The following is a 22,350-nucleotide window of genomic DNA, read 5'->3' as shown; positions in this document are numbered from 1 at the left end:
GGTGCCTGCTGAGCAGGGTCAGCCCTGCTCCTTGCTCCAGATGTGCTCTTGAGCTGCTCTCAAACTCTATTTAGGTTTTTCCACATTAATTCCAAGGAGAAGGGCTCAAAAGTTCAGAGTGGGAGAGAGGGATCTTTGATGTAGGAGGCTCTTGTCTCTGAAAAAAGCTTTATATTATTATGTAAAACATAAAGGGCATTCGTTAGGAAACTGTGCTGATCAATTTAGGAGCTCTGTCTTCTCAGGCTCTTCCCCCTCCTTTGTTTAATGAGCAAGGCGAAGGCAGCATTGCTTGAGAAATGAACTTTTTGCTCCCAGACTCAAAGTGGAGGACTTGTCGTGGAAGCAGAGGTGACACCACAGCCTGGCCCTGAGCAGCTGGGGACATGGCGAGCAGCAGTGAAGGTGGTGAAGGGGGACTGGAACCCATCGGTGCCCATCTGTCCCAGCCCTGGGAGAGGAGGGGGATGCCTGGTGAGCATCCTGTGTGCACCCCCCACCCTGCCAGGCCACCAGAGACCCCAAACTGTGCTCCAGAGCTGCTCCCCTGCCAGGGCCTCCCACCCCAGCCCTGCTGGCGCTGCTGCCAAAGGCGTAATGAGAAAAGTACACCTTTCCCCCAAAATCAATAGAGAGACCTGGGGGGTCACCTAATTGGAGGCTGCTCACCGAGTGCCAGCACAGCCAGAGCCCAACCGCAGCACTTGAGCCTGGCTGTGAGATCATAAATCACATTCTGAGCCCGGCACAGCCTCCTCTGCGTCTCGATGCTCCATCGATCCGGTGCCGCGCTCCCGCTGCTTCAGGGAGCAGGAGAACAACGAGGACACGGGAGCTGAGCTGAGCTGAGCTGAGCTGAGCTGAGCTGAGCTGGGCATGTGGTGCTCCAGGCTCCCAGCAATGGCTTCCAGTTGTTTTCCTTAGCAAGGAAATAGTTTGCTTTTTCAGGAAGGAAATTCACTAAGGTTTGCTGCTTTATTCATTTGTTCTGGTGCTGGCTTTGGAAACACTCCAAGGGTGTTGGCTAAACAAAAGCTGAGGAGCTGGTGGTGCTTGGCTTTGCCTGGCCACTGTGGGTCTGTGCAGGTCTCTTCTCCTCATTTGCTGGGGCACTGCATCCACTGCCCCTGGCACCTCACAGTTGGCATTGGTTCTTCCTCTCCAGAACCCGAGCCCTCCTTCTGGGGCTTGGCCTGGTTTCCAGAGGGGACTCAAAAGCCCAATTCAACAGGAAAAAGCTGTTCCAAATGAAGGAACATTCCAGTGCTGAAGGAAGGAGCCCTCCTGCCCCAGGGCTTTCCTGCCATCCCCAGCCAGGTCTGGCTTCATAAATCCAAGCCTGACTGATTTAGGAATGGCTTTGCCATCCCTGCAAACTCCCAGCCACTGGATCACCTGCCTGAGGGGAACACTTCCAGCTGTGGCAGGGGGAAAGGGAGAAGGGGCTGATGCACATTTGCTGCTGTGTCCTCAGAAAAACACCCAGAACTTGCAGGAGAGCCCGTGTGCTCCCACAGATGCACCCAGAAGGATTGCTCAGAGAAGAACAGCAATAATCACCACAACCCAAAGACAAAAAAAAAAAAAAAAAAAAAAAAAAAAAAAAAAAAAAAAAAAAAAATCAAAGGCTAATCCTAAAAACTCTCCTTCAATCTTTGTGCTTCCAGACGTCTTCTCCCTTTCATCTAGGACTTTGCTGTTCACTACAGTTACAGAAACCACAAGGCTGGAAGAGGGGAGGAAAAAAGAAGAGATTAAATTAATGAGCAGGTAAGCGGGTTTATCATTTTGTCTGATCCTTCCTTCCTTCCTGCTAATTTCTCTGAGCCAATTTGGGAGGCAGAGCCTGATGGCAACTCTGCCACAGACTGTTGTATCCCTTTTCTTCCTTACATCATTTATCCCAACGATGATAATGTCTGATTTGTGGAGCTGCTTCAAGGGCCAGTTCAGCAGGGGGGTGTTGGCAGAGAAAAACATTTACCTGCATAAAGATAATGCAATGGGTGCTTTGGGCTTCTGGTAGTTCTGTCTGGGCTGTGCCCTTGTACTGAGCAAGGGCACAAAAACTGGAAGTGTGGAAAGGGGTGGGAGAGGACCACCAGAGTGTCCAGGTGCTGAGCTCATGCTGGATCTTCCTATCTTCTATATACTGGGCTTTGTGAAGGAGTCCTGAGTGGTTCCAGCCATTCGCAGCTCCCCAGCACAGCACCCAGGGAGCAGGAGGGGCACTGACACTGCAGGCACAGGGGGCTGGAGCATCCCCTCTGGGTCACCTGTGGGCAGAGATGCCGTTGGGAAAAGCACATTGCCACATCCTGGATCCCACGGCTCATTAATCCAGTGGGTGGGTAGCCAAATGTGAGGCGATCAATCAAGCCTCAGTGGAAGCATTTTCTGCCCAGGGCTGGGCTGCTGCCAGGCTGTGAACGCCGCAGGAGGAGCGGCCACCCCGCACGGCAGCGCGGCAGGAAATGAGCCCTCGTAGCTGAGAGGTGATGTGTCCGTGGCCATTCTCCGTGACCCGTTGGGATGGGGGCACTGGATGCTCCAGCAGTGGGGCCTGTCTTGCCAGCTGATAAAGCTTTAGCTCATTAGTTCTGAACTAGAAACGAAAGGGAGCTGGTGCCAGGCGTGCGGATGGCTCGCGGCGTTCGGCCTTCCTGAGCAACCGCTTAAATTAATTGTCCTGGGGCCCCTTGTCAGCCTGTGGGTCAGTACCCAGGCCTGGAATGGAGAGTGGTCATCCGGCCAGGTTACTGTCCCTGCTGTCCCTCCCTCCCCGCTCCCTCTCCTGCTCTCACAGCCTGTCCTTGCACGGCTGCTGCCAGGGAGGAAGATGAACGCACGCTTAGCAAAGCATTTACCAGGAGGGCACTTCACCACCAGACAGGCGGGTTCATAAATCCTCTGGCCCCTTCCAGACGAGAGCAGATTACTCCCTGCCCTTGATGAGTTTTGCTCAGAATTGAATTACAGGCTCTGCATAAGACCCTGTGGGGACAGGTCGTGCTCAGGGAGTCCCCTGCATCCTCCCACGCCATGGATGGGCTTCTCCCCTGCTCCGGCATCATCCCCTGAGCCCCTGCAGCCCCTGCAGAGGCAGGCGGAGAGGGCCCAGCCCGCTGATCCTAGCTGTGGGCACAGGCAGTGCTGGGGGATCTCCAAGAGGAGATCTCTGCTTGGATCCACCGCTCAGGACCAGCTCCTCTTCCTCGCCTGAACTTCTCTTGCTAATGATGTTTGCTCCAAGGCTGTTTTCCCCTTGGTTCTTTCCACCTGCCGCCTCCTTCCAATCCAATTAGTGCTTTGTTGGTCATTCCTTGAATGTCAGTGATGGTGTCTGTGTGCCCCTGGCTTTGAGGTCAGTCCCTTGGCCCCTGTCAGGCACTGTCTGACCCATCCCTCTGTTTCATCTTCTCTTGCTGGTGCTGCCTGGGCTGCTCTGAAGTGCTGGAGCTGACTCCAAAGTAGAAAGCTTTTCAATTAAGAAAGTTTTTTTTTCAGGACTCATTAAAAGAGAGAGAGAAAGAGAGAGGGTTATTTTTTTCTTCTTCTTTGTGGTAATTATTATTAATGGCCTTTCTTTTTAGCAGAGGTTTGTTACCCTCGCGCAGGAGGGGAATGCTGGCAGGCTCTGGCACGGGGGGGTGTAACTGGAAGTGACGGGGAACGATGTCTCCTACATGATTTCATTAGCAGCAGAACACATCTGAGGGAATGCGCGATTCCCAGCTGCCGGCAGCTCCCGTGCCGTGCACCTCTGCAGGGCTGGGGAGAGGAGGAAGCTGAGAGCCGGGCACAGAAAAGCCTGGTCGTGCCTCCATCTCCCACATCTCCTTATCTCTGGAAACAGGCAGTCCTCCACTTCCACAGAGAGCCGTCAGTCCCCGGGCAGCCCTGCCAGCACACCCAGCCAAGCTCCCGGGACCTGAAGCTGAACCTGCCCCACACAAGCCATGCCCCAGCCCATCCCTCCATGCTCTGTCCCAGCCTCCCCCTTTCCCTGCGCATCAAAGCTCCCGCACAGGCACAGCACCGAACATGACCCACTTTTGTATCCAGAGCAGCCGCTGCTGTTCGGAAGCTCATAATGCTGCAGTAATCCCGGATGATCAAAGGCTCCCACATCCACCCACAGGTACAGCAAAAACAAGCAGGAGCCCGGCGCGAGGCTGCCGGAGCGGAGCTCTGGGCAGGGAACGCCCCAGCGCGTCCTCTCCGCGGGCTCCTGGCTCTGCCAGAGCAGAAAGCAGAAAATGGGACATGTCTCTGGGAAGCCCAGGTCTCCGCCTCGGCACAAGGGAAATTCAGGCTGAGCAGGATGACAGCTTGTGCCAAATGCGGGCAACTCCTCTGCTCCTCGAAGGGAAGGACTGTGTGAGGTGGCGAAGGCCAGCGGTGGGTCTGTGGGGAGAAGTGGCTCAAGGCTCCCGGGGAGGAAGGAGGTGCCCTGTGCTCTCACAGTTCTTCCTTGTGCTGACCCCGTGGTTTTGTTCTGCTTTGGACAAATACGTTTTCTGAGCCAAATCTGTAAAATGAGGTTGCACTTAAGGAAATTAAACCCCTCCTGTGCCCCTTGCTGCCAGAGCATTAGAAGCAGTGACAGTGTGATCGCTCTTTGGTGGCTACGACTGCAGAACCCAGTGATTGAACCCCCACCCACAAATGGGGCATCCCCTGCCCACCCCAGGCTCTGGCTCTCCTCATCTGGGGAATCCTGGTCCAAGCTCTCTGCAAACAGGTGGCATCAGCTGCCTCAGGATGGCTTTGCCACAAGTGACAGCAGAAAACTGCTTTATTATTCTACTTTTATGATCTTTTTAATGAAAGCTGAGGCTCTGGAGAAGGATGGCAAGGCCTTTCCCTGACCCTACCAAACTCCCTCATTGCCCTTCAGGGATGGGCAAACACTCAGCTGATAAACACTTGGCTAATGGGCACGGCTCCACATCATAAACATCACCTCCCGCCCGCACTAATTGTCCTCCTTGTCACTGCTCCTTGCACAGTGACAAACGATTTGGGTTTAATGGAGATCGGCTTCCCCTGTCACTCCTAAGTCATCCCTCAGCCGGGGATGAGTCATGGGGAGAGGCCCTGGCGTGCAGGGGAGCAGCCCTTGACAGAGACTTCCCCGTTCCCTCTCCACCTGTGTCATCCATAACAGCCAGGCCAGACCAATTTTTCCCCAAGGCATATTTTCTCAGCCAAAGCCACTTTGTTTCCTGGAGTAGGAGCAATATTTATCCTTTCCTGTGCCGTGAGATCAAGTGAGCGCTTGATAGAATTAAAAGGCAACTCATTTAAAAGCAATGCAAGAGCAGCAGTTGGATTACCTGGGAAACTCATGGCTGCAGGGTCATTTTCCGGTAATAATTTTCTATGGACTTAAAATATGGCCTTGTGTTACTTCTGGTAGAGCAAAACCTGGCCAGACTCACAGGGTTCAGGAGATGGATGGGTGCCCAAACAGTCCCAGCATCTGGAGTCTTGTTTGCAGGGCTCTTGAAAGGAAGTATAAAGAAAAAAATCAAATCCCAAGTGCTCAGCTGAAGATAAGAAAAAAAACCCCAACCTGTTACAAACTTCAGAGCTCTGGAAGAGGAGAAGCAGAGCAGACGTGTGGCAGTGAGAGCAGCAGAAAGGAAAGTGTTGACCTCTGGCCCTGGCAATAGCGAGGATTTCTTTAGATATAAAGAAGAAAGAAAGACTGTGATTGCTGGTAATGTGCTGTGAAAGAAACATTTCTTCTCAGCCTCCAACCTGCCAATTGAAGCGTGAGCTGAGGAGCAGGACACGGCACTGGGAGGCTCCGAGCTGCTGCTGCTGCCCCAGCACTGGGGCCTTGGCTGGCACTGCATCCCGCCGGGACCACTCCAGCATTCCAGGAGAGCAGCAGAGCAGCCAGGAGCCACCAGGCAGAGTCCTTGCTGCCCCAAAGGAGCCACAGAATTTGTCATCAGTGTTCCTCACCCTGAGACAAGTGTGCTGGTCTGGCAGGACACAGTGATTGTCACATCAGAGACTTTGTTCTCCCTTGGAAAACAAAAAAAGCACTGAGATTTACCTGGAAGGTTTGTCAGGAAGGAAATCAAACCAACTCCTAACAAACCCCTCTTCAGAAATTATCTCAGCGAGTTAATGATGTAAGAAGACTGCAAGATCCAGCTGGGTGAAAAAAATCTTCCAGCTGAGATTCTCTAACAGCCTCCCGTGGTGAGGAAGTTATTAAAAATCCTGCCCTGGAGAAGGGCCCCCTCTCCGTGTTACCAACTCCCATCGCCCAGGTGATGATTCGGAGATTTTCTGAGGTGTTTTCAGTAAGGAAAACTGATTTATAAAATAATAGTAGAAAAACCCCTAACTTGGCTGCTCTGCATAATTTTCCTCGGTTTCCATTTTTCAGCTGAAGCTGCAATAACACAGAAGAGTCATTTCCCGTGTTTAACCAGTGGGTTTCATGTTGGGGTGTCTTTGAGATACCTGCCCTCCAAAACACACGGTATTACAGATGAAAAACAAGGAAAAAAGACATGGAAAGATGGCATTTGGTCGCTGCAAGGACACTGGGGAGGACCAGAAGAAACCAGCTGAGCTTGGTGGGGATAAGATCTGCTGGTGCTGCTGGGGGGCTGCAGGAGCAGTGCAGAACTGGCCACCAAGGGAGGGCAAAGAGCCTCCAAGGCTGAAGACCGTTTTCTCTCAGTGCTGGGATATGGGGTTATGCTCCCCAGGAGCCCCTCCAGCCCTCCTTGTCCTGCAGGCAGGCACAGAACCATCCTTTCCCACAGCACACCCACCCCTGGTTTGGATCCATCTCCTCGTAAAAGCCACCACGTCCCATTATGCAAACCAGACATCACCCACAGCCAGGCCATCGACAGACTGGGACCTGAAGGGACACCCGGGCTGTGCATAGGTGGTGGCAGAGCCCACAGACACAGTTTTTCCCTAAAAAGCCATGTCTTTTCCCTAAAGCTTGCAGACGTGCGTCTGGCAAGGGTCCCTGTCTCCCTGGCTGGTGGCTGCAGCTAATCCCTGTTAGATGATCTCAGAGAACCTGTTGGGCTGTAAATCGCTGCCTGCTGAGCACCCAGGACACGCAGATCGGAGGTAACTTTACTCCAGAGAGCCAATTAGTGCAAATCTGGCCTGGTAATTACCGTGTGATCGGATGCTGATATCTCCGGGCAGATAAGGCTCCCGAAGCAATCTCTGTTGTTATTACGGCCTCACCTCCATCCCCAAAGCCTCTGGGAGGTTCAGCCTCAGGCAGGGAGCAGGGAAGAGCTGTGGCTGTCCCTGGGGAGTGTGGGTGCTGCCCACCAGCTTCCCTCTGCTCCAGCCGCCACCCGGAGCTGGGCATCTCCTCCTTGGCTGACAGAGCCCAGTCCTGGTTCTCCCGGCACAAGCACATTCCAGCGGGCAGTATTTATCTGCTGAGGGGTTTGCACCGTGCCTGGTGGGAGCCAAAGGTGCTGGTGGAGCATGGGGGGTGCTCAAGCCCAGGAGGAGGGAGGCACCCAATGCTGGGGCGGTTCGGAGCCCCTCGGCGCTGCCTTTGTTCTGCCCATGGGGACGGTGCCAGTGCTCCAGCCCTTGTCTGTGCTTCCCTTGATGAGGAGGGAAGGGACCCGAGCAGATTTGCTTGTGGGGGAGAACAGAGGATTTTGGCACAGGACAGAGTGCTGGGTGGGACTGTCAGCAGCATCAAACTGGATCCAGTTCCCTGAATAGGAGTGAAAATGGGGTCAGGCACTCGCACACGTGTTAGAGCTGCTCATGTCTGTGGAGCTGATGTCCCGGAGAGCAGCAACACATCACTCCTTTGGTGAACCTCAGAGTGATTTGCAAACTGCCCCAGACTGCTCCCCTTGTTCCAGTCCTCAGCAGCGGGATGAGATCGTCATTCCCACGTTATGAAACCTGAAGCTGAGGCTCGTTGGGGTAAATCTGGACTCATTCGGAAGAGGCCAGGGGATATTTGGGTATAACTGGCTGGAGTCATCGTTATGAAACCAGGAGCCATATAACACCGGGAACAGAGCAGTAAAGGATCCTAAACCTCCCTGACGGTTCTGGTGGTTAGTGACTGCCTGTAGCTTAATTACACCATCAATTCCATTAAATAGTGCAGTAACAACCTGGGATTTAATGAATACATAGAAAAGAATAAATTGGACTCCCAGTGTAACTGAGATTCCTTTATGGAATCGGAGGAAACTGAAACAGAGGTTCAGTTTCTTTTTAGGGAAAGTACAGAAAGAAATAAATTAAAATTAAAGGTTTGAACTGTAGCAGCAGTGGCTCTGAACCTGTGGTGCCTCGGGGTGGTCCTGCCCAGAGGCTCTGACACCCCATGCCAGGGCATGGAACCAAGCAGAGGCTCCCAAAAAGGGGCACGAGTGTGGCCAAGCCAGTCAGACCTGTGTGCTGCCCCTTGCCCCAGCTGCCCCAGCATGGAGCTGACTGTCCCAGCACTGCCAGGGTGGTCCTGATGCTCCGCATCCTCTCACAGGGTACAGGCAATTCCCTTTCTTCCCTTGTCTTTTTTAACTTCACGTTTCGGTGGAAGAAGTGTTTGCTTTTTTTGCTTAAATAACTACACACTGTTTGCTCTCGAGGTGTTGAAGCACCCGGACAAATCTCCCCTGTGTTGGAGAGGAGCAAACAGTCCAGCAGAACAAGCAATGTTTGCAGAGGAAATCCAGAGGTGTTTCGGTGTGTTCGGAGCTGCGGCTCACGGAGACGGAGCCGTGGCACTGCTGGCTCTGTGTCACGGTGAACCTGACTGGAACAAGCCCAGGACTGCCGTGTCCTCCTCCTCTCGCCACGAGCACCCCGAGCCGGCGGGCAGGGATGCGCTGATGTCAGCGCTGGGCAGAGGCAGAGAGCAGCAGCCCCTGCGCGGGGCCGTCGCTCCGGGGCTGCAGCTCAGGCTCCCTCAGCATTAGCCGTGCTCCAGATTACCCCAGCGCTCAGGGGCAGCTGGGCAGAGGCAGCCGGCGGTGCCCCGGGAGCAGCCCCGCTCCCCGCCCGGCTCCGCGGGTCCCCTGCGATCCCCCTTCCCCAGGGCCCGGGGGTCACAGCCACCCCCAGCCCCTGCCCTCGCCACAAACCGCTCCCGGGCTCCTCCTTGGCAGACGACACTGGATTTTTTCCCTTTAAACGCAGCTGCACTCAGTGTTTGCTGACAGCTCGGCATGCGCACGAATGGATGTGCCGCTCCCCGGCCTCTCCCGGGGCGAGGGGCCGGGGGGCACCCGCAGGGCTGCGGGCACCGGGCGGGGCCGCGGCTCGGCAGCTCCTGCCTTTGCTGCTGGCTTTTCCCTGCCCACCCTGGCATGAGCTGCAGGCAGGAGGGGCGGCGCGGGCAGCAGCCTCCCCCCATCCCTGCTCTGCGGGGATATAATGTCCCTCTTTCCGAGCGTGCCTGTGGCAAGGCGGGGATGCGGCGCGGCGGCGGTGACCGATGCGAGGGGCTGATTGCCTGTATGGCGATGCTGAAAGGGGTCGCGACTCCCTAAGTGCTCGTCAGGATGAAGGATGACAGCCCCAGACAGCGAGACACTTCCCTCCTTTCCCGCAGCTAATGAGTGCTCTGGCGGCCAGGGCTGCTGCTGCTGCTGCTGCTTTTAGTTTACTTTCCCTTTGTTATTTCTCTCCCTGTTTATTTGTTTAATTAATTTATTTGTTTTAGGTTTCTCCCTCCTTCCTCCCCCCGACCCCGATCCATTCTTTCCCTGCTTTCCCTCTGGCTTCTGCAGCTATTTGTGTTGGATCCCGAGCAGTTAGCACTCTGAAAATTTAATTAGGCATTTGGATGGAACCTGAAAGCTGAGCCTGTGCTGGAATTGAGTCCCCCTGGCCCCTGCCGCTCTCTCCTGAGGCCACGTTGCAGTGGGCAGGGGGATGCAGGAGCCCCCAGGGGGATCCAGGAGCCCTCCCAGACCCCCAGCCCTCAGCAGTAAATAGCCCTTGTTCCCAGTGGAGGAGCCGAGATGGAGATGGAAGTGCGTTTGTCACACAGAGCCTCTCCCCAGCTGCTTTTGCCCAGAACCAGGGGCGGAATTAGCTGGAGGGAAGGGGATGCTGATTTCTCTGCTGACGGGCTGGCAGGCAGCTCACCAGCCAACAGCCATGGGGATGTCTTCCAGCTTCAGCCCCAGGACGGAGAGGGAGAAATGCCGGTATCGGTCTCGGGTGGTGCAGAGGAGGGGGCTCGGGTGCTGAGGTGGTCAGAGAGCCTCTGAGTGAGGCTCAGGGGAGGAGGAGGAGGAGGAGATCTCTCCAAATCTGGCTTCTTGCTCTTCCTTGAAGTTTTGCCTCTCTCCCTTTTTCCAGGGCCTTTCAGAAATGAGCTTTAACCGGATTCCAAGGGCTTATTGTGGGGACACTGCCTTAAAACAGAGTCCCCAACCTCGGCGTCCCTTCCCACAGGGGCTCAGACGAGCGATTCCAGTGCGCGGCCACCAGTGCTCCTGGGGACGTGACACAGTGTCACCCGCGGTTCCAAACCCCCACCTGTGGGCCCAGGCACCTGCAGACACTGTTCAACACCACCTTAGGGCATGACAGGTTTTCTTTCCCTGCTCTGCTTTGGTCATTTATTTTCCTGCCTTTTTTGATTGTATATTTTTCCTCCTCCTCATTACCAAGCCCCAGGGCTCGTCCTGCCTGCATCCAGGACACAATCCTGCATTCTAAGATGTCCACAGGGAGCTGAAGGGAGGATGAGGGCGGTGGGAGAGATGCCATGGTACCTGGGCATAGCCAGAACACCCCAGGCACCCCCATCTGTGCCCTGAGGAGAAGCTGTCCCAAACAGGGAGACCCCATCAGCCCCCTCTTCATCTCCTATTAAACAAGTTATTGCTTGAGGAAGTGCTGCCTTCCCTGGATTAGCACATAAAGGCTTGGAAGTGTGAGCAGGCACTAATAAATTACTCACTGGATTGACAGTTTGAGGCTTTTTTTTTTTCCTACTGTAAAACAAGTAAAAAATATGCCAGGCTCATTCTTTCCTCTTTTTATTTTTTTCAAAGGATCAGTTAGACACAGGGACTCCAGCGTGAATAAACTGGGATTTATGTCCCCGTCAGTCAGATCCTTAAACTTCCTAAGTGCTTAAAACATACACATTTTAACTTGAAAAATTACCAGGTTTGTCTAAAGGAAAATTTCAGCATAAAACAGGAAACTCATTTGAAGGGAGAAATTCTCCAATGAAGCGAACCCAGGCAGTCATAAAAAAGTTAAACCAGGCATAAAGGGAAATGTCAGATGTGGGGGAGAGCCAGATGTCTCTCTATTTTTTCTCTTTTTTTTATATATTTTTATAACCTAGATCAGATTATAGGAGAATATATGAATGTATCTCACGGGGAGGGGATGTGGCGAGAGGAGGAGGATTTCATTCTCAGTCTGTAACTTGCTGTAACGTGGAGCACTTTACAAAGAAAAACATTTTTTTATTTCTAAATAAAGCACTTTCGAGTGACACATTTATTGCTGGCAAAGAATTACTCAAATAAGAGACATTGTCAGCTGTTTATTTTAAAAGCTTTTTTTTATTATATTTTTTTTTTTAGTTTGGGGAAAAAAGAAAGATCAAAACCCCTTTCCATTCTTCACAATATTCCCTTAAAAGCTTTAAAATAAAGTGGGTTTTTTTTGCTCCTGAGTTGCCTTTTTGGTGTCTCCAGGGCTCTGCAGCACGAGGGAGCCTGCAGGGAGCTGGAGTGTGGCGTTCCCACTGGGAATGCTGGGATGCAGCCAGGGCTTTGCCAGGGGTTGCCCACATGGACTCTGCTCTTGCCCCAGCTGCCGCTGTGGGCATCTTCCAGGGAGAGAGAGAAATGGGAATGGCGAGGCTTTGCCAGGTGGGGATGCAGGAATCTGTAACTAACGCGAGAGCTGCCAGGACTGTGCCGCAGGAAAGGCACCGCTCCCGTAGGTCCATCGACCCAGAGCAGAGTCCCCGAGGCTGTGCCCACGTGTCCCACCTTGGGAGGCCTGGGAGTGAAGAGCAAGGGGAGGAAGGGGAATTTCCTGGGAATGTGGGCAGGGATGCCATGGGGTGGGACGGCGCCCTTTGGGTCCGTGCAGGTGCTTTGGGGCTCAAGTGCGGGATGAGAGGTTTCGGGGTGTGGAGAGGCTTTGGGACATGAGATCCCATCGTGTGGGCATGGCTGGGAAAGGGGCTCTGGGTGCCGGGGCTGCCAGCACGGCCAGAGCCCAGAGAAAATGCCCAGCCTGGAACATTTGGGAAGCTGTGGTGGTCCCAGCAAGGCCGGGAGGTGTGAAACACCTCATTCCACGGCTCTGACACTGAGCCCTGTCTGAAACCAGGGCTTTTAGTGTCAGTCCCTGCCGTGGAACAGCACGGCCTTAACGCTCCCATCAAGGCTCCCCACTTAACCTCTCCCCCGGCGCAGTCCCAGCGCCTTTCTCAGCCGGTGACACGTTTCTCCTCTCCCTCTTGGGGAAACAAAAGAGAAGGAAATTAGATCTTTCCATGCCAGGCTGCACAGGGCTGATGTGTCTGAGCCCACAGAAGGGCATCCCTGATCACGGACACGACGTGGCCTGAGCTGTTCCCCAGGAGGGGCCAGGGCAGCCTCCTTTGTGTGATAGGACCCAGTGGGGGCTCAGGAGTCAGCCAGAGGGAGGGAGCCTGGACCAGGTGGAGATGCAGGAGGCCAAGGGACAGACCTGAATCCTTGCCTTGCCCTCCCCTCCCTGTCTGACTCCAAACCCCCGTTAATTTGTCCACACTGCTTTGGATTTGTTGTTTCATTAGCTTTTCATCTCAGCTACTTTCTTTCCCCCATAGATTATTCTATTCCTCTTGCTTTCCCCCTTTTCTGTTCCTTTTACTCTATAATTGGATCATTTGCAGTTTATAGGAAGGATGAGAAACAAAAGGTATTGACAACATGAGCATTCAAAATTATATGTCAAGCTCAAAAAAAGAGGAGATGAAAAGAAAATCTGGATCCTCTTTCTTTGCAGTCTGATTTCTGAACCTGCAGAGCTCATTAGTTTCCCGTGATCGGGGCTTTTTCTGTGCCTGTGGAAACCAGAAACCTACTTTTAAGAAGAGCTGTAGTCAGTTGACTCCAGCAATGAGAAACAGAGAGGTAAAAGCTCATGGTAAGTGCTCAGCATTAAACAGTAATAGGAGAAGTTCCCTTCCCTTCCCTTCCCTTCCCTTCCCTTCCCTTCCCTTCCCTTCCCTTCCCTTCCCTTCCCTTCCCTTCCCTTCCCTTCCCTTCCCTTCCCTTCCCTTCCCTTCCCTTCCCTTCCCTTCCCTTCCCTTCCCTTCCCTTCCCTTCCCTTCCCTTCCCTTCCCTTCCCTTCCCTTCCCTTCCCTTCCCTCATAATCGGGCACAGCTTTACATCCAGGCCCAATGCTTTTCCCACTGGCCCCTGAAAAACACAACCAGATATTCCCTGGAACAAAACAAATGACATTTTTATTGTGGATCCCTTATACTTAACAGCAACTGTCCACCAGTGGCACAACACAAAACCCTTATTCCCAGAGAAATGGGAGCTCCCTGTAAACCCCTGGCTGCAATTCCCAACTTCCAGCCTAATTTCCTGCTGCCATTCCTGCCAGGCTCCATCTCCAGAGCTGCTGGGGCTCCGGGAGGCCGGGATGGAAGGCAGGGCCTGGAGCGCGGTGCCGGCTGCATTCGGGACGCCCTGCCAGCGCCTGACCACGCTCAGACCAATTACTGCTGGCGTGAGCCCAAGCCATCCATCTCAGCAAATTTCCCTCCAGGGGCCACCCCATTAGTAGCAAATAACTAATTATTGCTGTCAGCTTTAATAAAAAAACATTAGTTGAAAGATATTCCCCCCCTCCCCAACTTTCCATCGCTGTATAAATTACAGGAGACAAAACCAACTTTTAAACTGAGTAATTCCAGACATTTGTCAGACTCCAAGAAATGCTTTAATTAGCGTTGGTTAATAAAGTGTTTAGGTAATTAGGAGAACATTTGTCCTGCCTGTGCAGATTTTTTTCCTCTTGCTTACGACAACTCAAAAAAAATTAATTGGAGTCCAGGCTTCAGGAATTAGAAGGCTTTTTTTGGTGCTTCTTGGTGAGACCATTAATGATTCTAGGGGGAGTTGCCTCTAGTGTTCGAGTTCTGGAATTTTTCCTTCCTCTTTCTGGCTGTTTTGTCTGTCGTGGGGAGCAGGAGCTCTCAGGGGATGGATCAAACCCGGCCCCAGCAGCTGATTCCCCGCGGGGCGTCGGGCGGGACGCGCTCAGGGAGCTTCTCTGTCTGCAGCACACGCGGCCGTGCCAGCGACAGCGTCGTGCTGGCTCTGCTCCTGGGCCGAGACGCAGGAGCTGAGCTGAGCTGCCAGCCCACAGAGCTGTCACCCTGCCAGAAACTGGCTTTGAAACCCCCGGCTCCCACCCTGGTGCTGCCGCTGACAGCTGCTGCCGTGGCGGTGATCACACCCTGCATCCCTTCCATGGAACACCCCGCATCCCATCCATGGCACACGCTGCATCCCTTCCATGGCACACCCCGCATCCCTTCCATGGCACACCCTGCATCCCATCCATGGCACACCCAGCATCCCATCCATGGCACACCCCGCATCCCATCCATGGCACACCCCGCATCCCTTCCATGGTGTTTAATGGGCTGAGGGCAGCCCAGGCTGCTGGAGGAGCCCAGCTGTTTGCCATGAGCAGGGTTTGCAGCAGGCTGGCAGGAATTAGGCCCTGCCATGGCTATAAAAGGGCTGGTGCTGGGCACCCCAGGGCCCTGACTGCTGAGGGGAAGTCTGAGTGCTGCAGAGAGGGCAGGAGCAGCGAGGAAGGATTATTTTTAGCAGTGTTAGATAACAGGGCCGCAGAGAGGTGGCTGCTGGCAGACCTGCAGCAATTCCTCTGGATGAGACCACAGGGCAGCGAGGAAGCCCTGAGGTGAGCACAGTGTTGAGCATGGAGGTGAGGCTCTTTCCTGCTCACCGAGTCCAGACTCCTCTTGAGGTTTCCACCTCACACTTGTGCTGCAGGAAGCTCTTCTCTGCTCTTGAAGCAGCTTCTTCTGCCTCTCTGTGCTCAGCAGGCTCTGGCACAGCTGCTGGAGCAGCCAGCTGAAACCAGCTCTGCTCATCAGGCTGTGCTGGGTGCAGAGAAAAGGCACAGATGCTTGTGCTTCAGATGTTAAAAATTTAAGGACTAGTTAGTCTTGAAGATGTCCTCATGGAAAGGTCTTCGCTTTGTGAATCTAAAAAATCCCATGTAGGTGTAGCTCACATCCTGCCACCCAGTTTTAGTGGGAGCTGCATCCTGCTGTGGTCCCAGGGTCATGTCCTCGCCAACTGCTTGGCATCAGTTCCTGCATCTCATCCAGTCAATGCATTAAGTGACTCTGCAATTAATTTGCTTGTCTGGATTACAGGAGTGTGGGAACAGTGAGAAACATGCAATTTTCTGGTCTGCTTTGGGCTCATCACCCAGGGGGGTGCCTTTGCACTATGTCCTGAATCCGTCAGGCTTCGCAGCCTCGCAGTCCTTAAGTTCCCTCTGCACCAAACCTGGGTTGTTGTGTCTGTGTCTTTCTCCATGGGAGGCTTCTTGGCTCTGGAAAACCAGATGTGTGTCCCAGCTCCAAGTTTTGGGTTTACACACAACTTGAAGGACACAAAACTCTGCAGAGTCCTGGCAGGGAAGGGCAGGATTCAACTTCTGGCCCCTGAACCAGCTGGGCAACACAAAGGCTCCCTGGGAACCAAAGCCAGCACTTCGCCATCCTTTAACCCCTGGTGATGTGTCACTGATCAGCACATTGGTTCTAATAGCTCCCCAGGTAGCTTTGGGAGAGCAACGAGTTGAACATAAAAAATCCCTTTATTATTGCCATTTTGCTTTTATATACCCATCAAGCTTTCATATTTAATCTCCTACATCACAATAGCTGTTCATTTTTAACATTTGACATTGATAAAGTGCCCACTGCTATTATTCTGACATACTATAAAACATTACACCCATTTGTGATAGAAAAGGCAAAGAATCAATACTCAGCCCCATTTTCCAGTGCAGCAGTAAATCATGGGGAGCCTAACAAATTGTTTTAAATATAAGCACCTTCAGGACCAATAAAGAACCCAACTGATCCCTGTCCATTGTCACAGCTGTCAAACATCTTTACTGCTAAATGGACATTGGGGGGTGGCCCAAAAGAGCTCAGCCCAAGCCCAGATCCCCAGGGAATTGGACTTGGGGGGCTCTTGCTGTGGGATGTGCTGGGAGTTCCTTTGGGCAGCTGCAGGGATATCAGGGCTGCCTCACAGCTCACCTCTAGCAAGGCTGCAGGGTACCAAGCCCAGGAGCTAAATGAGGTTCAGGAGGTGAAGCTCCTCGCCCAGTGGTGCAAAGAAAATTGCAGCTCCCAGTTCTCCCCAGCCCGTGGCAGGGCTGCGAGGTCAATCCTTCCTGGAGGCGGCACAGAAAATGTTCCCAGATTGCTTTTTTTGGAGTTCTGCTCTTGCTGGAGAGCAGTGACCTTGCTGTGGGCGAGGGCAGCTGAGTTTTCCCCGGCTGCTGCTCCTGGGGGTGGTGTCACCACGGTGTGTCTGTGCGCTTGGGACCGCTGTGCCCTGGGGCACACCTGGGCGCTGGCAGCACGAGCAGGTGAGGGCTGAGTAAGGCATCGCCTGACACCGTCCCTGCCAGCACATCTGTGAGGTTGTCAGTCCTGGGGGTCACCCTGCATTGCTTCCCTGTGAGCTGTGTCCCTGTGAGACCTCCGCGCATCCGTCCCCTCCCCGTGCTGGTGCTTAGTCATGGAAAGGTAAAACGAAAGGAAAAAGCGAATAATTCTACGTCTGAGGTGATGTAAACCTTGTGTGCATAGCTTAAAAATGTCTCTGGCACGTCTGCTATCAAAGAGCTCCTAAATAACACGGTTTACCTGGGTTGACTGATTTATAGGAACAGGGCTCCCAGACCCCAAGGATGACATTTTAAATGCACCTTCCTTTCATTTGTAAGGGATTAAATGAACATGTTTTGACAAGATTGATCAGATGGAGGTTCAGATGATTTCTCTTTGTGGCTTCAATCTATAGCTGGTAGAACTGAGAGAATATTCCTGTGTCCCTTTACAATAATGCACAGCTGGCACCTCTGGAAATAAATGTTTGGGGAGCTGCCTGTGCTGGGGCCGCCCTGGAGAGGCACTGGCAGCGTGGGCAATGCAGATCCTCCATTGCATCCTGTGGAGGGAGGCTCAGCTGCTCCATCATTGCACATTTATTTCACTCAAGCTCCTCAGTTCTGTCCTCTGGAAGTATTGCTGAGCCACACCGTGCCACTGACGGCATCTGGGAGCAGAGGCAGCCCTAATTCCTGTTTCTCCTCTGGAAAGTGTTCCCTCCTTGGCTGGAATGCTCTTGTTGCTCTCACCAGGAACTCCATCTCCAGGGGGCTGCACCTGCTGCAGGTGGGGATGCCCAGGAACCTGGTTTTGACTTTCAATCCCTCATTCTGCAAAATATTCTGAGGCTTTGGGCACTGAGGCTTGATGACAGGGGTGGCTTTGCCCCTGCAGGATGAGGTTTTTGGAGTTTATGCTCTTTGTTTCAAATTCACTGACTTTGTGACTGCTGGTGTGGGCTGTCTGCCTTCCATAGCCTTAGGAAAAAATAAAGGAATAAAAAACATCTTTAAATTCAGGCCAGTATCTCCAAGCCCTGAAGCCTTGGAAGACCCAAACTGGCTTGTTCTTGCCCCGGAAACACTCGAGCCTCGAGCAGAGGGAGTGGTAACTCACTGAGCTCTCCTTATGGAGATGGGGACTTGCTGATCTGGCAAAGGCTCAGTGAGGAATCTCCAGACTTTGGCAGGGCTGGGCCGCTCCTGGTTCTTCCCACACAAGTTGTGTTTTCCCCCTTTGCTAAGTCATGGCCAGTTGTGATGCTGCCCTTAGGTCCTTGGCCAAATGGGAATGGGAGAGGACGTTCCCCTCACCCCGTTCTTGGCTTGTGGACATGATTTATGTCCTTCCTGCCTCCTTCCAGGCTTAGGAATCCTTTACCCTTGGATGGCAGGGGAAGGCAGCAGTTGTCTGGGCACAGGCTGGCAATTTGCATTGCTGCATTATGCATGGACAGAAAACACAGGAATAAAGCACGAGGAACAGGAAATCACTGTGGTGTTTTTAATCTGAAAGGTGAGATCGAAGCGCTGTTTGTAGGCTGCCTTTAATGGCCCTCGATTGGCAATTAGTGTTATATTATCACATATCTTTAATAGAATATTGATGCTGTTGGCAGAGATATAATCCCAGTGTCAAGAGTAATTCCCCTCTTCCCAGAGAGTTGCACTTATTACGTGAGGGCCCAGCGGAGCCGACGGAGCTCGGCCGAGGCGTCTCCGATCAATCAGGATCAGCACTTCCACCAGTGACTGAGGGCATGGCAGGGATGCATATTAATGATTATTAATGATCTGCTTGGGGAGGGCGGTGCCGGCCCGCTCCGACTCCTGCCGGCTGTGGGGTTGGGTTCAGGGAGAGCCTCAGGGATCCAAGGCACATCCTGGATCCCAGGGATCCGAGGCACAGGGTAGGTGCCTTCCTCGGAGCCACAGCACAGCCAGGCAGAGCTCCTGGTTCATTACTCATTTACCTTGGGTTGCCATTGGAAAGCAGGTGAAACAATAATAAATACCAAACAACAGAAGTTAATCTCTATCCAGAGCACTGTAATAAATGGGAAGCTAAACAAAGAATCAATGCAGATCTGCTAATTCTGGGCACTCCTGGGTCTGCTCCAGAGCAGAGTCTGGCCCTGGTGGGATGCTGCAGCCAGATCTTCCCAGATCTTGCACAGGCATTCCTGTGGCACGGGGTGTTGTTCCCACAGAGCTGCAGAGCTGCACCCTCACAAGAGGCTTTTCCTCTGCTGGAGCCTTTTTTCCTCTGCTGGAAACCTTTAACTCCCCCTTCTGCCCAGACCCACAGGCTCAGCAGGATCCCTGCTGGGATCCCAGCCTTCCCTACCCCCCTTGCCGGGGTGGCTCTTGCAGTTCTGATGGATGTGTCTCATCCCAGCGGAGCGATGGGCGCGTGTTCCCGGTACATCCTAATGCCAAGTATCAATCACGTGCAGTAACGGGGGCTGATGGCAAAGGACACTTCAGAAGAAGGGGGGAGAGAGGAATTTCAGCACTAATCCAGACCCCAGGAGAAAGCTGGTGCCCCCTGAACAGGACCCTGCTGTGGAGCTGAGCCCAGCAGAGGTTCCTGGGGGAACTGGGATTCCGTGCAACCTCCTCACTTCTGTTTCTCACCAGGATGGAAGAATTCGATCACTGCAGAAACCACAGTGCCGACAGCCCTACACAACGTCCCACACAGAGACTGATACACGGATCCCCAAACTCTCTGAACTTCTGGACTGGTAAAATGGCTTCTGGGGAGGACTGTGAGGACTTCTCTGCCCATGGAACCCAGAAGTCCTTTTCCCAGTTTTGGGCAGGCTGTCCCTTGTCCCCCCACTTCCCTCCACCAAGGGGAGCTGCAAACCCATCTCAGAAGGGAAGATGGTCCAAGCTTTGGGCTCAGGCTTGGGCTCCTGGTGTGGGGACAGCACCACTCCTCCGAGGCCATCCCCGCAGCCATGGCTGCGCTGCCTCTGGAGCGGGCTGGCCCTGCCTTCCGACCCAGCTCTGCTCACTCCCTTACCCCGAGCTCTGCTGTGAGGAGAAGCCGTGGATGCTCCTCCATCAGCCACGTGGGGCCACCTCCAGGAGCCCCAAATCCACCGGGGCTTTGCCACTTCCATGTGTGTTCTCCCTGATTTTTTCTTTTCCCTTGCAGTGCCTGCAGCCTCAGTTAAGGCAAAGAGCTGAGGGTGTGCTGTGCTCCAGCCGTGGTGCCATGGCATTTACACCCTCCTGCTCCTCTTCCTGCAGAAACCCACTCCCAGAACTGCCTTGTCTCTGTTGCTTTCTGCAAGACTTGGAGGTCTATGGCCTCAGCTGCATGGATATGAAAGGGAAAGCTGGTGCAAACAGATCCTAACTGGAATTCAGCAGGCTGGAGGGGCTTGTGCTGCTGCCCAGCGCAGCATCCCATTCCCATCCACCCCCAGCAGGACTTAGAGCTCCTGGAAAAGTGGGTCTGTAGTCTTTAAACAAATCCTGGAGATGGGATATGGTGGAAGGGAGCCACTACCAGGCGATTTCAGCTTCAAAGCCTGGATGTATTTAACTTTCAGCAAAACACCACAATCTGAAATCTTTCCTTGGAAGGCACAAACGCGTCTGCAGTCAGGGCTCCCGGATGGTGACGGAGCAGCACATTAGCATAAATTTTCTCGGGAACTGAACTGTCACAAGGCCAACCTTGAGAGCTATTTGGAGTATTTACGGCTTTTATGAAGCCCCCCGGGAGAGAATAATCTCAAAGTACTGCAGACACTGCTTGCAAGAACCGTGAAAAACATTCAATTTAGGAACAGTTTTGCCTGCATCTCTCTGGTTTTTGTAAGCCCTCACTCCCACCACCAGTTCTGTCCCCACCTGGGTCTCCTCTGCCAGAGTAGTGAGTCACAGCAAGGTGATGATGATGGCACAAGCAAAGAATTAAGAGATTGGGCAGGGAAAAGGCAGCAGTGGGTGGAAGGCTTCGGGAAAGAAAGTGATGTCTTCATGTGAATCTCTATTTGGAAATAAGAAACAGCGGAAGAGACATGGAAGAAGACGAAGCACCTGAATTGTCTCAAAGCAGCCTGCTTTTCCAGGAGGCATCAGTGGGTTTCTGAGTCTACCCAAACCCATGTATCTCCTGTTACCCCATCCTCAGGATCCTGTAACCATGTCAACCAGAAGAGAAGACATGGAAAGCCAGAAAAAAAAAAAAAAAAAAAAAAAAAAAGGAAAAAAGGAAAAGGAAAAGGAAAAGGAAAAGGAAAAGGAAAAGGAAAAGGAAAAGGAAAAGGAAAAGGAAAACTCAGCTTGAAAGCCACTATGTTTTGGATTATGCAAAGCACACGAGTACCTGATCTAGCTCCCGAAATTACAGGGTTGCACAGTGTTCTGTTTACAGTGGGATGTCACAGGCTGTAATGAGCTGTTGTGTCATTACGGCAGCAGATGCCAAACAGATCTCGGCGTGTTTATGGAAAGGCTCTCTCTTGCTGCAGAGCTGCACAGGGGTTTCAGGCTCCTGGGCAAGTTCAGAGGACAGGGATAATGTTTGTCCTGGGGGTGTGGGTGTGCAAACACTGCCCAGAAAACCGAGCTGCTCCCACAGCACACGGAGACAGGCAAGGGCTGGAATATCCATCCCATCCCGGAGCTGCCTGCTCTGGCCACTGCATTACAGCTGCACTGCCACCATCATTGTCATTCCCCTGATACTTAGGACCACCTGGGAACAGCAGCAATCCCAGCCCCGTGTGGCTCCACGTTGGGAGTGCATCCCTTGGGAAGGCAGCACGGAGCCGGACCCACTGGTGGCTCAGCATTCCCGAGCGATGGGAAGCTTAGGAAAACAGCAACGTCGTTCCCTGCATGGAATAACCGGAGAGGAACAACAAGTGGGGCCCCTCTTTGCAGGCGTTTGCCAAAAAAATCAGCGTGTGCATGAATAGAGAGAGAAATAAAAGGTTTCTCAGAGCTCGTCTTCGGGGCGCAGCAGCGTGAGCGCATGTTTTATTCAGCGAGGAGCAGCTGCACTACCTGGAGCAGAAATTCAGCTTGTTGAGGCCAGTCTAGGTAGAACACTGAAGCTTTGGAGAGTCTAAACAGCCAGAGAGCAGCAGATCTTGTCTTTATTGCAAACAAGGTGCTTCTGCAGAGGGGTTGGCCTTGGTCTCTCCCAGCATGAGCCGGTGCCTCGGCAGCGCCTGATCTCCGTGGGAATCCCACAATGCTGGGGCTCCTGTGGGGCAGCTCGTGGCTGTGCCCTCCAGCGTGGCACCCTGAATCCCTCAGTGGCACAAAGCTGCTTGTGCCATCCCCCTTTTCATCTGTTATCTCCCTCTGGCACCCCAACCTGTGGGATCAGGGCAGGACTCCCAGGATGTGCTGCTGCTTCCAGCCTCCGGCCTAGCTGGGAACCCCAGTGCAGGACTCTGGCAGCTCTGTGGCTGCCACTCCACACATCCTGGGCAAAAATGGGAGCATTCCAGCGTGCAGCCTCTGCCTCTGCTGCTCGGGTCAGATGGAGGAGGTCATGACATTCTTTTATTCTCCTCTCCTCTGTGTGCTGGGGTTCAGAAGATAAAGTTAGTAAAATTCCTCCTGTTCAGGGCAAAGGGCAAAACTTGCAAAGGGAAAAGCCTGGGAAACAAAATCCC

This window comes from Aphelocoma coerulescens, chromosome 24 (genome assembly GCF_041296385.1).
Source record: "Aphelocoma coerulescens isolate FSJ_1873_10779 chromosome 24, UR_Acoe_1.0, whole genome shotgun sequence".
In the NCBI taxonomy this organism is placed as follows: Eukaryota; Metazoa; Chordata; class Aves; order Passeriformes; family Corvidae; genus Aphelocoma; species Aphelocoma coerulescens.
This window is presented reverse-complemented; position numbering follows the sequence as displayed.